This window comes from Lissotriton helveticus, chromosome 2_1 (genome assembly GCF_964261635.1).
Source record: "Lissotriton helveticus chromosome 2_1, aLisHel1.1, whole genome shotgun sequence".
Taxonomy (NCBI): domain Eukaryota; kingdom Metazoa; phylum Chordata; class Amphibia; order Caudata; family Salamandridae; genus Lissotriton; species Lissotriton helveticus.
In genome coordinates this window covers 909050189-909066714 of record NC_136059.1, presented here as the reverse complement: position 1 = coordinate 909066714, position 16526 = coordinate 909050189, and positions in this window count along the sequence as shown.

Genomic DNA, 16526 nt, shown 5'->3' with positions numbered 1-16526 from the left:
ACGCGTCATGTAACTCTCACCGGATTCGCAGCCTCCGTCTCCCAATACTCTAAGCTCACGTTTCCAAGGAGACTTCAACTTTTCTCTCGCGGTGCTTGAAGCTTGTGTCGTCACTCACACGAACCTTCCAAAGCTCGCTCCGTGTCCCGTGGCTGGCTCGTTCTTTCAAGAATTCTGGTAAGCGTTGAGCACGCATAACGTTTAAAAACAAATACTTCTCTAGCTTGCCAAAACTTTAAAAATCAGTCATTCAAAACTGCTTCCATATTCTCGCACCGGACTTAAAATATGCACAGATCCATACCTTGAAGAAACCATAGGTGATGACCTTGAGGGATTCATGCGTTGTCAGTCACGAATAACTCCTTTGCCGAACTTGATAGTTATAATTTGGCCATATTATGCTTTGTTCATTGTAGCTCACCAGGTTTTCTTCAATAACAGCTTGTCCTCCTCTGGATCCAATGAGAATTGTATCCTTGTCTTCAGTGGTGCAAGAAATGCAAATCACAATTATAGAATGGACACACCACCCCTGTGCCGCATTGATGATCGTAGGGTTTCACAATTCTGTTTTCCCATGTCACCAATTTTTATTGTAAATAAGCTGGAAACAATGAATATTTGTAGAGATCCTTTTAATGCAGCGGCACAGCAACAATATATCAACTGCTTTGCAGGCAGGAACAGACCAACTGATCTGGTGCCTAGCAGCAACTTGAGTTCTACATCGTGCACACATAAAATCATGAAAGAGGCACTGCAATTAAAGAGACAGTAATGATGTGGGGAAACAAATGAAAGATGCAACACACCCATTGCCCACAACTGCACTGTTCATTATGCAAGCAATGCAGCACTATACAGATGTAGCCCAGCCTTGCTTGATGTCTTGTGGCAACCATCAGTGCTCGACATACTTGGGCCATTAATCACTGTACTGGCCCTTCAGTATTCAAAGACACAGACCCAGGGATAAATATTCACCCAGTAAGCTGAGACTATACGAAGGGCTGTGACAATTTTACCAGTTGTCCCTCAGGCACCTGATAAAGAAAGGAACTTGAGTGCTGAGGAATAATACATTAAAAGAAAAGGAAGGAGCCACAGAGAGAAGGCCCAGACCGAATCCACTGGAGATTTGAAAACCAGACTGGCTCACATAAACTGTGAACCTGGCTGATGAGGGGTGTTACCCCAAAACCTGTCCCAGGACACTTGTTTACAGTCCAGCGAGGACCTGGCTTGGCAGTTCGGGCAGGACTGTTCCCATGAGGAACAGTTCAATACTGATTTGCATATGACTAGGTCCAAACTGGGCTGATGTAGTGAGCAAAAGAACAGTTGATTTAAGCCTGATCTCTTGACTGGCGGTGAATGTTTGATTCGTTCAGCATTCCATCCATCATTTGTTGCCGCAGAATTTTTTTCCCAACGTGGGATGGGCACGCCCAGACGTGGGTCCCTTGCTCACTGTGCCACTGGATTCAAGCTAGCCTGGCTGATGAGAGGTGTTACCCAAAACCAGTCCCAGGATGCTTGTTTCCTGTCCATGGAGGACGATGGATTTGACCCAGATCTCTTGACAGGGGTTGAATGTTTGATTCATTCAGCATTCTATCCATCATTTGTTACTGCAGCACTATTTCTGTATCACTGCACTGGCATGAAACATCACGCATTAGTTAAGCCCTTATTTGCTCAAGGTGCTACAACTTGTGTCCCTGTGGCACTAGAGCCAGACTTAATAGTTCTACTGTATGCACCAGAGGAAGCCAGAGCGTAAGCCGGGCCCAGGGTCAAATAGAAGACTGTGGTTGTCATGAATACACAGTCCTTTCATGTTGGGTCCAGCTTGTTTACTTTATATAGCTTGCAGCTTCCCCTCATGTCATGAGGCATCCTACCCTCTTTGCAATAGTTAGACTGCACAGTGTAGTGTTGGTCCAGGGTTGAAGAGAGGACTGTGGCGGTCACAGATGCACAGTAATTTCAGCTTGAGCCCGGCTCATTTATTTTGTCTGGCTCACAGCTTCCCCTCGTGTCATGTGTCACCCGACCCTCTGTGCTTGAGTAAGGCTGCACAACATGGTTCAATCTCCTTCCTGTGGTGCCCGGACTAGGTGATGGTGGTTTTGGTCCACATGGTCCATCCAGGAATGGCATCCGACCGTCAGTGTCACAAGGACCAGAATTGGGAATCCCAAGGCTAATGGAGATCAGCATTCTGACTCGTTAAATGAGTTCTCTTACTTGTACAGTTGGGTGAGCTGCTGTAAAATAAATATGAAATGTAGTCTATATTAGTTATAAAACTCTCTTTTTCTCCTGTAGGCAAGGTTTATGCTATTTAAACTACTGAAGAGTAAACGTGCAGTGTAGTCTGTGGCAGTTCTAAAGCACTTTTTTGACCCTGGGCAGGTTTTCCACTATGTAAAACTGGCAAAAGAAATTGATTCTGCTCGTCACCCATGCGCTAATTTCAAACGCTGATTTTTTTTATTTTAAAACATAATTTTATTGATTTTCAAAAGATAATGTCATACAAAAAGCAATTATCAATAACAGCTGTGCATCACAAAAAGGCAGTTTCAAATGGTACAATGTCATTGCTAATGTTATATATAAATGCAAGGTTCCAGGAAAATAAAAAGAATCGGTTATCTGATCATCAAAGGATATCATAAAAATAGGATAAATAAGTGTTTAATAATAGAGGTCCCATCTATAATATCGTGAACATATAAAAGATAAGTAGCAATAACAAAAAGTTAATAGTGCACTGCATGTTGTCACGATACATCTAATACTAAAATCGAGAAAAAGGAAGATTATCACCCCCCCCCCCACTCCTCACTTGTTCACTGGTTCACAATGTACCTAATTACAATCCATATTCTTGTGAATCCACTTATGTGCGTAGTAATACCGATATACATAGTAGTACATATGAGGACGTGTAGGCATCCTTGATGGGTAAAATAAATTATGTACATTCTGAAGGAGGCTATAAAGCTGGCATATAATCAAATAGACATAGTCAAAGTATTCATGGGAGAAGTAGGAGTGGTGGGCTGAGCATGGCCAATTGGTGACATGGGGGTGTTAATGAATCCATAACGTTAAAGGTCTCCAACATTTGATCCCTTTCTAAAGAGATAGGGGTCTTACGCAATCCCCGGAATTCCTCTTGTCTGATTATAGCACTTTCAGCCATTCCCCCTCTTATCAGTTCTGCATGCCAGGGCAACAGTGTAGGAGAGGCGGACTTCCACCGCACTGTAATGGCACATTTAGCAATGAGCATAACCAAATCTGAGTTAAACCTTCTGCTTTTTAGGACGGCCGTGAAGGCCCAGGAGGCAAGATATTTCAAACGCTGATAATACTAAAGTCAAAGCAGTAAATGTGGCCGAACGGTCAGAGCAGTCAACCTCGAAGCTGGAGAACTAAGTTTGAGTCTCGGCAGGGATGCTCAACATCCTGTGATTCTGGGACAATTACTTATAGTGCCCACACCGTCATCCGCTCCCGCCTGTTCACACACCACACAATCCCAACCCAAATGATACTCTGGACACGTGGTTATGGGAAAGAACTGTTGCAGGTTTATTTTCATACAACAACGTATGACGATTAGGTGGGTCATCCTACAGGCGATCCAAAGCAGGCAGCCCCTCGCTGACCCGCATGCCTAAAGAGCCGTCTTGCACGGTGAGTTGATGCTCTGACGGTGCAGCACATTGCCATCTTCGTTATACTCCCGACCCCCTGTCAGGGCGGAGCGGTGTGGCACACCCCCGGTTGGTTCAGGTCCCCCGACCGCCCGAAGGACTAACGGGGCGCTGTCGCGGTTTCCAGGAACCTCCTGCGGCTCCTGGTCCTTGGCTCTGACACCCTTACTGTGCCATGCAGAGGTACCCTTACTGTACCATTCTGCCGCAGAGGTACCCTTACTGTACCCGTCTGCCTCCAGATCGCCCTGTACTCCGCCACAGCTCTGGGGGAGGCCCCCGTCGATGACAGAGCCCCCCACCCACTCCGCTACTTACAACCTGCTGCTGTTAGTGCCTCTTGAACATCCAGGAGGAACATATCCATCCCTAAACCAGACAAGTGCACCCCATCTCTATCGAAGTACCCTTCGGTCTTTTCTTGTATGAGTGCATGCCTAATGAAACCCAGGCCCCTCCTTCCCATGAACTTCTGCATGGACCTGTTGACCCTCCTGCGGGAATGCTCTATCGCTGCTGGAGATCTAGCTCCCCTCCATTCTCTACGCGGGACAATTTCCGACCACAGAAGCTCAGCAGCTCCTAACCTGTTGCTCACTGCTACCAAGTCCTTCTACATGACTTGAATCAGGGCCCTTCTCCCAAGTGTGACCAGGTCATTCCCTCCCAAGTGGATGATGAGGACATTGGGGGGGCCGCCCCTTAGTGCAATGTGCTGATCAAGCTTGGACCTCAAGTTGCCCCATTTCATTCCCGGAAGGCCCACCCATACAATCTGCGTTTGTGCGAAAGCCCGGGTCCACTTCTTGAGCGCCGCCCAGTGTTCCAATCTGGCAACATAAGAATGTCCAATCACCCACACGCAACAATCAGCTGTAAAGAGAACAAAATACGTTCAAAATAAAGGGAAGAAGGACGCCGTACTGTCAGCACACATGTTTTAATAGTTCACACTACACACTGTTTACCGAAAAATTGTAAACGACACTCAGTTAAATGGTATACACTACACAAAGTTCACTGCAAAAGGCGTAGCTGAATGATATACACTGCTCAAGGAAAGGCGTGGAAGGGACAACAGGCATATTTACATGTCGCGCACATTTTGGGAGGCATCCAGAACTCCCACCCTCCAACTTCTGCTATTCCTAAGGACGAATGTAACGCTGGAAACAGGTGGATGGCCAACGACCTACCCTCTTGACTCCATCAGCCCCCATCCCTGCCTTGAATGCCGCCATGGCCGCACCAATCCTAAAGGAGTGACTTGAGAATTTCCGACCCGCTCCTGAGAGCCCAGCTTTGGCCAGGGCTGCCCTCATAATACGTTCCAGCTGGAACCTGGTTAGTGGTGACTCATCAGCATGCATGAGGAAGTGCCCAGCTAAGAGTGGCCTGATCTTCAAATATTCCCTGACCGTGGCCACTGGGCAGTATCTGGGATCCCCCAGCGCCTGAAGCACTATTGTTGAGCCCCTCCCGGCCTGATCAGTCTTGGATTTGCGGATGTGGAGCACCAGGGTGTCTCTAGCACAGACGTCCAGCATATCCAACGCTGTCCCAGATCTATCTGTTTTAGCTTTGGCCACTAACTTGCTCACCCTAAAGGCGCCAAAGAAAGCCAGGCAGAAGGCTGTTGAAAACAGCTGAGCTCAAATGGGGAACTGGTGACCATTGGCAGGGCATCTATCATACGCTGCAGTGCAGGGAATTCAATCGCCGCTCTCTTGTCGGCTGGCCTTTTCTCTTCCCGCGCCCACCCCTTGAGTGCTGCCCTTACCCTGAAAGAACAAGTGGGGTCGTCCGCCCCGTTAAGTCTGGTGTCATGCTTCAAGGCTGCCAAGTGGCCGCACACCGACGAATGTGTCCTGCCAGTCTCCCTGGCCCATACCACAAAAGTCTCGACCTGTTCTTGTAGACCCAAAGCTGTAGCTCCTAAGGACACTATCACTGCTCTGAAAGTAGTGAGTTGTGCAGCATATCTTCTCCGGGTGGCCTGTGCCAGGGATCGTTGGCCCATCTTCTTCAATCGTTCCCCCACCGAAGGAGTCGCCACAGCGGTGCCGGGAATGGTGTCATCGCCGCCCTCGCCCGCGGCCAGGCCTCTCGGAAACGGAGCCACTGAAAGCGAGAGAGAGCGTCGGCTGCCACATTCTTTTTTTTTTTTTTTTTTTTTTTTTTATATAAAGACCTTTATTGCACATTACCATTATAACACAGCTTAGGGCCTACAACCTCTTGGGCCGGCCGCAATATTAACAGTAGCAAATTATCAATATCAGGTTGACACAGCCGTGTAGCCGTTAGCCCTGGGGTCTGGCGGCAAATGAAAACAACTCGTACATAATGCAAACGATACAGGTATACGAAATGACTTAGGTCTACGTTTAAAAAAAAAAAAACTGTTCGTTAACTTAAAGGTACAATAAACGCTTCGATCTTTGAAGGCGACTTGACATATGCTCATAATTTTAGTATTGTTAGCATTAGCTGTGCAACCACAGATCCGTCCTTAGCATTACAGCACCCGTTAACAGCAGGGCGGGTTTCAAAACAGCAGGATATACCACCACTGACATCTATATTTCAGGTCCAATCCTTAATCCGAAAGGCACTCATCCGAGTCCACCCGCGGCGGCTCACATATGTTTCCCCTGAACTTGTTCCACGCCCCCCAGATCTGTCCCCATTTTTTAGGGCATCCCCGATGGACAAACACCGCCCTCTCAGCCACCATTGTTTCATCCATGTCACTGCACCAGTCTCTCAATGCGGGTAGTACATTTGAACCCCACAGTTTAGCAATATTGCGTTTCGCAACCATCATTACCAAGATGACCCAGTCCTGCTGCCGATGGGTTAAGTCTACTGCATCCCATATGTTCAACAGACAGCAGCGAGGGTCGGGCAGCAGGGAGTCAGCCGTAGTTTGGGAAATAGTTCGCATTACTGCCACCCAGTACCTGGCTAACCGACCACAGTCCCAGCTGCCACATTCTTAACACCCTCAATATGTCTTGCCCTAAACTCAGTGTTATTCTGCAGACCTGCCCTAACTAAGTCCCTGAGCAAACTCAGCACCAAGGGACAAGTGGCTGATGGCCTGAACTACCGCCATGTTGTCTGACCAAAAGACTACCTTTCTGTTGCTAAGCCCGCCTGGCCACAAATGCACTGCTGCCACTATGGGAAAAAGTTCAAGAACCGTTATGTTTGCTGTTACCCCTTTCTTTCGCCACGCATTGGGCCAGCTCATCGCACACCACTCTTCACCAAAGATAACACCAAAACCTTCCCTACCAGATGTATCTGAAAACAAGCAACGTTCTTGGCTGGTTTCCCATGGTGCCCTCCAAATCACTGTACCATTAAAGTTCTCTAAAGATTCAGCCCACATTTTCAGATCTGCTTTCAGACCAGGACCGAGGCGCACCAGGTGATGTTTCCTACTTATGTTGGCTGTAGCCTTTGCTATGAAAAAACTTTACAGAGACAATGGGTCAGAGCTACTGAAAGCTAACTAATAAACTGTACATTGATTGGGATACAATCTAGGAAACCATGGTTTTCATAGTGAAAAAAGTGTATTCCCATCAGATACCCATCCTGTTCCGCCCTACATCATTTGGGATCCTTCACCCGAAGGAAGTGGAAACTTGTCCACTGTAGATTAGGTAGATTGTAGCCCAATCTTTGTCGACCTCTTAACACCTAAGTAGTCATTTGTTACACTACTTTGCACTGTTTTTATTTCCTTGGGTGTGGGTAGGATCCTATTAAAAGTTTTTTTCCACTCCCACAACCCAATATTAACTTACTTCACACAGTTCTTTTGAACTTGTCACATTTTCTTTGCACTGCTAGTCATTTACCACCTGTTACCATTTTCCCACCATCATACTTTAGTATCCTCAACAAAGATTGGGCTACAATCTACCTAATCTACAGTGGACAAGTTTCCACTTCCTTCGGGTGAAGGATCCCAAATGATGTAGGGCGGAACAGGATGGGTATCTGATGGGAATACACTTTTTTCACTATGAAAACCATGGTTTCCTAGATTGTATCCCAATCAATGTACAGTTTATTAGTTAGCTTCCAGTAGCTCTGACCCATTGTCTGTGTAAAGTTTTTTCATTACATGTAGGGATCGCCGCAATGCTAGGTCAATAAATATTTCCCTAATATCATCCTCTTTTGTGTATAGTGTAGCCTTTGCTAACCTTCGGGAAAAAACCTTGCCGGCCGGTATGATTCACGCCGCAAAGTTCAGCTTGCCTAACAGAATCTGCACCACTTCTAAGGTAGACTTATCCCTGCCAATCAATGACCTAATGTCCTGCCTCAAATCGCTAACTTTGTCAGCCGGAAGCCTAGATTCACCTCTGACGGTGTCCAGCTCAATGCCCAAAAAGGTCAATATCTGCGCCGGACCTTCTGTCTTGTCGGGGGCAAGGGGCACCCCCATATCAGCTGCCATTCTTTCGAACGCCCGCAAACCTTCTGAGCCCTCCTGAGTCTCTACCCTGCCGAAAAAGAGGAAATCATCAAGGTAGTGTGTCACTTGGGAGATGCCATGTTTGGTGGTCAGAACCCACTGAAGAAAGGAACTGAAGGCCTCGAAATAGGCACATGAGACCGCATGAGACCGCACAACCCATTGGCATGCAGCGATCAAAGAAATATGCGCCCTCCCACTTAAAACCTAGCAGGTGTTGACACGCTGGATGAACAGGTAGTAGGCGGAACCACGCCCCCTTCCCAGTCCTCCTTATCATATCTATAGCCATGTCCAACAAACAATAAGACACAGAATAGGCCCCTTCGTCCAGCCAGTGATTAACAGAGTTGCCCTCCGGGTAGGATAGATGGTGTATCAAGCGATATGCTCCTGGCTGCTTTTTTGGCACTACTCCCAGAGGGGAAACTAGAAAGTGTTCAAGGGGTGGGGATGAAAAGGGGCCCGCGACCCTCCCCAGGGCCACCTCCTTCTTGATTTTCTCACTGACCACCAGCGGGAGTTCTCTCGCTGATTTGAGGTTCAAAGCATCCCTGCAACCCAGAGGTCCCTTGTCTGCTATCTTGAAACCGTCTACAAAACCCTCAGATAGGAGTGCTCTACGGATACAATCTGACTAATGGGAGAAAACACTGCAGCACAATAGGTGAGGGGCCCTTGCTGGCTCCATGAGGCAGGCCCTGCCTAGAGGAAATCAGCGGGGCACTGAAATATGTTGTACTTGCGGTCCGTCCCCCACCAACACCTCTACTGGTGTGCCCCGTCTGTTCTGTGGGCCTGAGCAGGAGGCAAACTTTGGCTGGTGGTGCAGGTGATGGCTGCATGTTGAGCACCACATTTGCTACAACTATGGGTGAACTTGCACGCTCTTCCCCAGGTGCATGCCCCCCGTTAAACAGTCTACATGTCCCTGAATTGAATCGTCTCGGTCCAAACTTCTGGCCCCTACCCCTGCCCCCATGAAAGGACTGCTTGAAAGGACACCTAGGGAACTGTTCCCATCTCCTGTTGTCTGACTCACCCTGCGCCTTGTATGGTATGTCTTTCTTTTCGCTGACTGTTCTGCACATGTGCTTAATCCAGAGTTGGATTTCCTTCTGATCCCAACCTAACTCAGGGCAAATGGCCATTGTCTTCCTGAAATCCTGATCATACAAAAACCATCCCATCCCTCCTGATTCTCTCGCTTCTTGCTGGATGGTGTTAGCGTACTCCATCAGCGCCTCGCTCTGGGCCGGGTCCTTCTGCACTATTACCGCTGCTAAGATGTTAAAAGCCTCAGTCCAATTCTCTATCGTTTTCTCGGGCCATCGCTGGTACCTGACCTTCTTCTCATCTTCTTTCCCCCCCATCTTTCTAGTGTCTGCTCCTGCGGTGCTATGCATCAATAAAGTCAAAATGTCAATATACTCTCCTCTCCATATCCCTTCCTTAGCAGCTTGGGGTACCTGCCATGCCAGTGAACAGCGGCCTGAGGCCAATGGGGCCTGGGTGACTGCTGATCTAGATAACCCTCCCCCGGCTGGCTGTGCTACCTTACCCTGGACCGGGACAGCCACAGCTGGGCCGGGCCGTTCCACTTCCGCTGAACTGACAGCGTTAGCCTCCCCGCTGGTGGATGGTGTTGTTGCAGATACTATTGCACTGGGCGGGGCGGCTGCCGGCCCCGCGGCCACTGGATGGCCAGTTGTAGGAATATTCTGGGGGGCCGACATGACGCTAGGGGGGGGCGGCGGCCCTGCAGCTGGCATTGCTGTGGGGGATGACATGACGCTAGGGGGGCAGGCGGCCCTGTCGCTGGTGCTGCTGTGACGGCAGCTGTGGGTACCGGCAAACTGACTGTTGTAAGCCCAGGCCCTTGGGCCGGAACCGTCGGAGCCCCTTGCTGGGCCCAAACTTGCAGCACTGATGCCGAGGCGGCAGGTGCAGGCGCCGGTGGCAATACTTGTTGTGCAGGCACAGATGGCAATCCTTGTTGAACCGCCACCACATCATCTAAACGTTTTTGAAACAGTGCCATCAGCCCCATCATTTGGTCCATTGCCTTACCCATTTGGGCCATGTCTGTTAGGCTACTGGCCGAATCCTGCACAACGGTAGGTGTCCCTGTCGGTTCTGCAGCCCGTGCCGCGGGGGGCGGCGGTGCCGGTCTTTGTTCCGGACGCGGTGCCTCGGCCAGGAAATCCTTGATTGTGTGTTTCCGTTTGCGATTGGACCTGCGCGTTGCTCCCACTGAGGTACTTGCGGCGTCCCCGGGAGTCAAGGTGATTGCGACTCCGGCCTCCTCCTGACTACGTGCCTCGATAAAGCCCTGAGCCCACGCCGGCCCTTTCGCCTGAGCCAAGGCCAAAAACTCTGCCCACAGGCCCTCCTGCGGTGGTGCGGTGCCGCGAGCGTCCATAGCGGTGGCATCTACCCTTTCGGGTCCCTGTTTTGACTTGCGCTAACTGCCTGTTACGGGGCCAACCGGTCCTTCCTAGCTTTGGAGCGCGACCTGATACCGTAGAGGTCGCACGACGCACACGACAAACAGCGCTTGGGCCGCGGGCGGACAGCTTGCAAAGAGGCCGGGCCAAGGGCGAGCTGGGTTAAATAGGGGAGGGGTACGCCCTCCCAACAGGTGAGCCCACCCCCTTTGGCCGGCGTCCGATGATCGCGGGGAGGGGCCGGGAGCTTGCTTCGTCCTTTCTCCACCTCCCCCCCTCCCCTGCATAGGCTGGCGGTGCGACTAGTGGTACTATTGCGCTGCCTTGCCCATGTTCCCCTGCGGGTCACGCAGTCAGCGGCAATCTCCCTGTGTCTAACAAAAACAATTTATCCATCTGTAACACAACTGGTGCTCATGTAAAGTGCTCTGATACCTTTTGGGCAAGTTTGTGCTATATAAAATTCCGTGGGGTAAACAAATCATTAAACTTTGATGTAAGAAAGTGGCACCCAACTAGTGGCTGATTTGCACATTGTGCAATAAGAAAACCGGGATAATTCCCGACTTTCCTACTTGACCAAACTGTGTAATCCTAGAGAAATTATTTCAATGAGGCTTTTAGTTCATTACCACATATGAGAAAACCTTCAGGATGTGTGTTGCACAAAATCCTCTCGTGCTTGATTTGATAGTCTTTAATGTAGCTCCATTAATATGATAAGATGTTATGCCACATGTAGGGTAGAAATGAAAACTGGCTTACTTCTTAGTTCAATAACGGGATTGTCATCAGTGCATGTCAACTCTGCCTCGGCTGTCCCTTCGAATATAGTAGCTTAACCCATCCCTAGTGACTTGATAGCACAGCACCACTGACTGTTGGGACAGTTCAACCCTCCTACCCCCTCCAAATCTTTGAGGTACATACATGCCAACATTTTAGAACAGGAAAGTGGGAGATGGAGAAAAACCAAATCAGGGTAATGTTATCCACATAAACTTCTATTGAAACAGAGGCAATATCAGCCAGATTAAAGCCACATTTTGTTTTAAATATCTGGAGTCTCCTGAATGAATCGGGGCTATTGGCATGTATGACAAGAGTCTGATCTCTGTTTAATAACTGCTACGAATACTACAAGACCCCTTTGTAGGTCGAGCCTGTGCAGCAGGCATGCTGTATTGAGGTAGGACTTGAAGCTCCACCCACTCTCCACCCATATTTTTAATTGGCTTGTGTCATTGCCCACTTAGACTGTGGCTGTTCATTGGATAAAAGGTTCAGTAGTCCCTCCTTAGTACCGCCTTGTCTTATGTTGTAACCTCCCATGGCAACACCCCCCGTTACATTTGTTGTTGCTCAGTATGCTTTACTTACAGCCTCTGAGCACTATTTTCTAAATTAACTTTGTCCTGGACAGGCTCTCTCCTAATGCTTTTTTAAATAAAAATTATAGCACACACTTGCTATGCAATAGGTTTTGCATTTGCGAGAGTTTAAGCTTTTAACACTGTAAATTACTATGCCCTTTATTAATCTGTTTAAAAAACAACACATAAATAAAAGGCATTGTCATTTACAATGCCAATAGGTCAAACGCTCATAAATGCGAGACCTATTGCATTGCAAATGCTGGTTTGGTTTGATTTTGTTGTATTCTTCCTTATTGCTGTGATTGATTTGTACATAGTTCAATATGTGTTTATATGAAGGCTGTACCATTACAAGTGTATCCTAGCAACTGCTGGGACTTCTAGAACGGTTGGGGCAGAGAGAGGGAGCTGGAGAGCTCTGGATAACAGCTGTTGAGGGTTGCTGCATTTCTACTTAATAAACCCTTCTATTTACCTACAAATTGAATTCTTCTTATCCTTAAAAATGGCGACGAGGGTGAGATGCGCATAAGGACCAAGGATCTCATCAAGAAGATAGAAGGAAGTTGATTTTCCAGTTATTTGGAATTTTTTAAAAGCAGCTTTATGTTTTCATCAAACATTGAAGACCGTGGTACTTTTCTACAAGCAATCAGGTTGGTGTGTCCCTTTCAGGTTTCTTGCTGATTTATTGAGAAAAAACAAGGGAAATTGCTGCCAATTGTATGAAGATGCTTGAAGGTACAATTTTTACATTTGACTTGTGATTTAAACTCGTCATTTTAAAATTTGCTACGAATATTTCCGGATAATATTCAAGAAGCTAACTTTACTGCATATTTTGTGACGTGGTACTTCGGAGTAGTGGATTGGAGGAGTTTTAAACTGTCAAAAATCTGTTCCTGGCACTGTTTTGGCAAATCATTATACACTGACTGGAAGGTCCTGTTTCATTTGTATTTTCGTAGAATCGGGAATATTTTTTGTTGTTGTTAGAATCTACTGTTTGCAAGATACAAGCTTAAATGACGTTACCTTTCTTCCAACGATCTTCCTTTGAAGGTAAACATCGGCGCATGCAGTAGTTCTTTCAAGGAGAGCGCTCGCTCATCAGTGTTTCGTTCTTCATTCCTTGTTGCTCCAGGCATTCCCATGAGTCATTGCGCACGTTCGTGACCTCGTCAGTTCATAGGTTACGTGACGTGCAGCCATTTTGTTTTTAGGGCTCGCCTGTCCCATTCCTTAGGAATGGATAGGGGAGAATTTTAGTAGGCAAAATAATTCTCAAACCAACGGCGGATTTTCAACAGTTTACGTGAACAAGCAGGCGCTTTTCCCCCACAGGCACCATCTGTGCGTCCACATCAAAGCAACAATCAGCCTCCTTCCCACTGGCATCTGAAGCTTCCCCCAGCGTGCGCTCGGCCTCCGGCAGGCATTTCTCCTCCCCCTAATTATTCACCCCTGCTGTTGCTTACCACGGCTGGCCGGCTGTACTTTCACTTTCACGGCCGCCAGGCCGTGTCTCGCATTTCTCCTCCCCCTCCCAGTGTACTTTTATTTTTTTTAAACATTTATTATTGTTCTGGACTTGGCCTGTGATCTCAGGCTAGTTAATTCTATTTTTACATTAACCTCTTTTCCCGTCTTATCTTCCTGTCTTATCTTTATTATTATTCCCCACTTCGACCACTGTGTGCGTCCATTTGTCACCCCAAATTCCCTTCTCTGTAAATCTGTTGAAACACTGAGCGGTGGAATGCGTACATTTCTCTTCCATGTGGCAACACGATTATGTGATGAAACTAGATCAACACTCGGCTACAACAGCCCCTCCAAAATATAAGCGGATCAGTCCCTCAGCAGAGAGCACTGACCAATCTGCAAGAAGAAAACTACAGTGCCACAGAAGCTACTAAACATATTGAGATTTAAACCGATGCCCCATTGGCTGCTGTTTCAGATTGGTCTTTGAGTAAACTCTGTTGATTGGTCAGCAGGGTAGCCAGCCCTGTGTGTGGTTATTTCAGTTACGGAAGCTGGAGGAAGCAAACAGACATTGAAAATAGCCTATTCGCGCAGGCAAGGTCAGCAGTCTTTTTAGTTGTGACTTGTTTATCTTATTATTATATGCATCTAACAGCCATGGACAAAGACAATAGTCCTGGCTTGCTGTAACAATCATCACGGCGCACTTTTACGAGCGCCGCGCTGTTAAAGGTTTCTCTCTGCTCTCACACACTCCTCCCTTCTCCCCCTCCATCCCCCCCCTTGCCCAGTGTACGTAATTTAATCCTACTCCGGAGGTGGCCCAACCTTCAGTGACACGCGGCAGCCCCCCTCTCTTTGCTGTCACGTTAGTGTTAGAAGGGGCCTCCACTCTCTCTTCCACGAGTCTACCTCACGATTTCTCCGCCTCTCTGTTCCTTTACTGAAGTTACTTTCCAGGCCTCAGTGCCGTGACGGTCACTGTCTCAGAACCGTCTAGCTCGGGGGCGCACTCTGCTCTGCTTGTGTTCTTCAGCACACACCACTCTGCTCTCCGTCTCCTCTGCGCTGCTCTCACATTCCATTCCATGGGCCTCCCCTTCTTGTTTTTCTTGTCTTGCCTTCTGCTCCCCTGATTGCCCTAGTGTTCTTGCCTTCTGCTTCCCTGATTGTTTTTTCTTGCCTTCGGCTCCCCCACTCCATCCATCCATCTCACTCCATCCATCCATCCCCCCCCACTCCATCCATCCATCTCACTCCATCCATCCATCCCCCCATCCCCCATCCCCCCATCCATCCCCCCATCCATCCATCCCCCCACCCCATCCATCCAACCCCCACTCCATCCATCCATCCCCCCCACTCCATCCATCCATCCCCCCACTCCATCCATCCATCCATCTCACTCCATCCATCCATCTCACTCCTTCCATCCATCTCACTCCATCCATCCATCCCCCCACTCCTTCCATCCATCCCGCCCACTCCATTCATCCATCCCCCCCACTCCATCCATCCCCCCCACTCCCTCCATCCATCCATCCCCCCACTCCATCTATCCATCCCCCACTCCATCCCTCCATCCATACCCCCCTCCATCCATCCCCACACTCCATCCATCCATCCCCCCACTCCATCCATCCACTCCAACCATCCATCCCCCCACTCCATCCATCCAGCCACTCCAACCATCCATCCCCCCACTCCATCCATCCATCCATCCCACTCCATCCATCCATCCCACTCATCCATCCATCCCCCACTCCATCCATCCCCCCACTCCATCCATCCATCCCCCACTCCATCCATCCCCCACTCCATCCATCCATCCCCCACTTCATCCATCCATCCCCACACTCCATCCATCCATCCCCGCACTCCATCCATCCATCCCTCCCCGCACTCCATCCCTCCCCCGCCCCACACTCCATCCCCCTCCCCACACTCCATCCCTCCCCCGCCCCACACTCCATCCCTCCCCCGCCCCACACTCCATCCCTCCCCTGCCCCACACTCCATCCCTCCCCTGCCCCACACTCCATCCCTCCCCTGCCCCACACTCCATCCCTCCCTCGCCCCACACTCCATCCCTCCCTCGCCCCACACTCCATCCCTCGCCCACACTCCATCCCTCGCCCACACTCCATCCCTCGCCCTGCCTCTATCTCTCGCCCTCCCTCTATCTATCTCTCGCCCTCACTATCCATCGCATCACCACAGCATCACTCAGGGGCACCACAACATCACTATGCTCTACCACTGCATCACTGAACGCCACAGCATCACTCGTCGCCGCAACAACATCATTCAGAGCCACCTCAGCATCAATCTGTGCAACCATTCAACAACAACTGATTCAAATATGTTCTCTCAATGTTTCAAACTTTATTACAAATGTCACAAAAAAAGTTAATATTTCACTTCGTTCTTGTATTTTCATCACAATAAAATACACTAAACATAATCTTCCAAAAAGTTATTTGCAAACGTTTAAGCTATTGCCATTATAAATTACAATTACTTTTATTTAAGTATTAATTATTGAAAAAAATAGAACCCATTGTTATTTTTAATATTAATACATCTAAGTCATGTAAATACAACACATATTGCATTACAAATGCTATAGGTGTCACGTTTGCAAAAGTTAACACTATTGGCATTGTAAATGACAAAGTTATTAATTTCGCTATTTTCAAAACAAAAACATAAATAAACAATTTGTCATTTACAATACTAATACCTCTAACTTTACTAATGCGAGACCTATTGCATTGCAAATGCTTGTTTGTTTTGTTATTTCCAGAAGAAAGCCGGAGACAGTGTTAGGAGTCTGCTTTGCATTTTCAACTTTCGCGTTACTGGAGACATTTTACTGGAGAAATACAGTAAGTTTTTCATTATTGAACAGTTTATTTCGCCACCACAATTATATCTCGAAGAGGCTTATAAGGAACCATTGCACATTGCCTTTGTGACATTG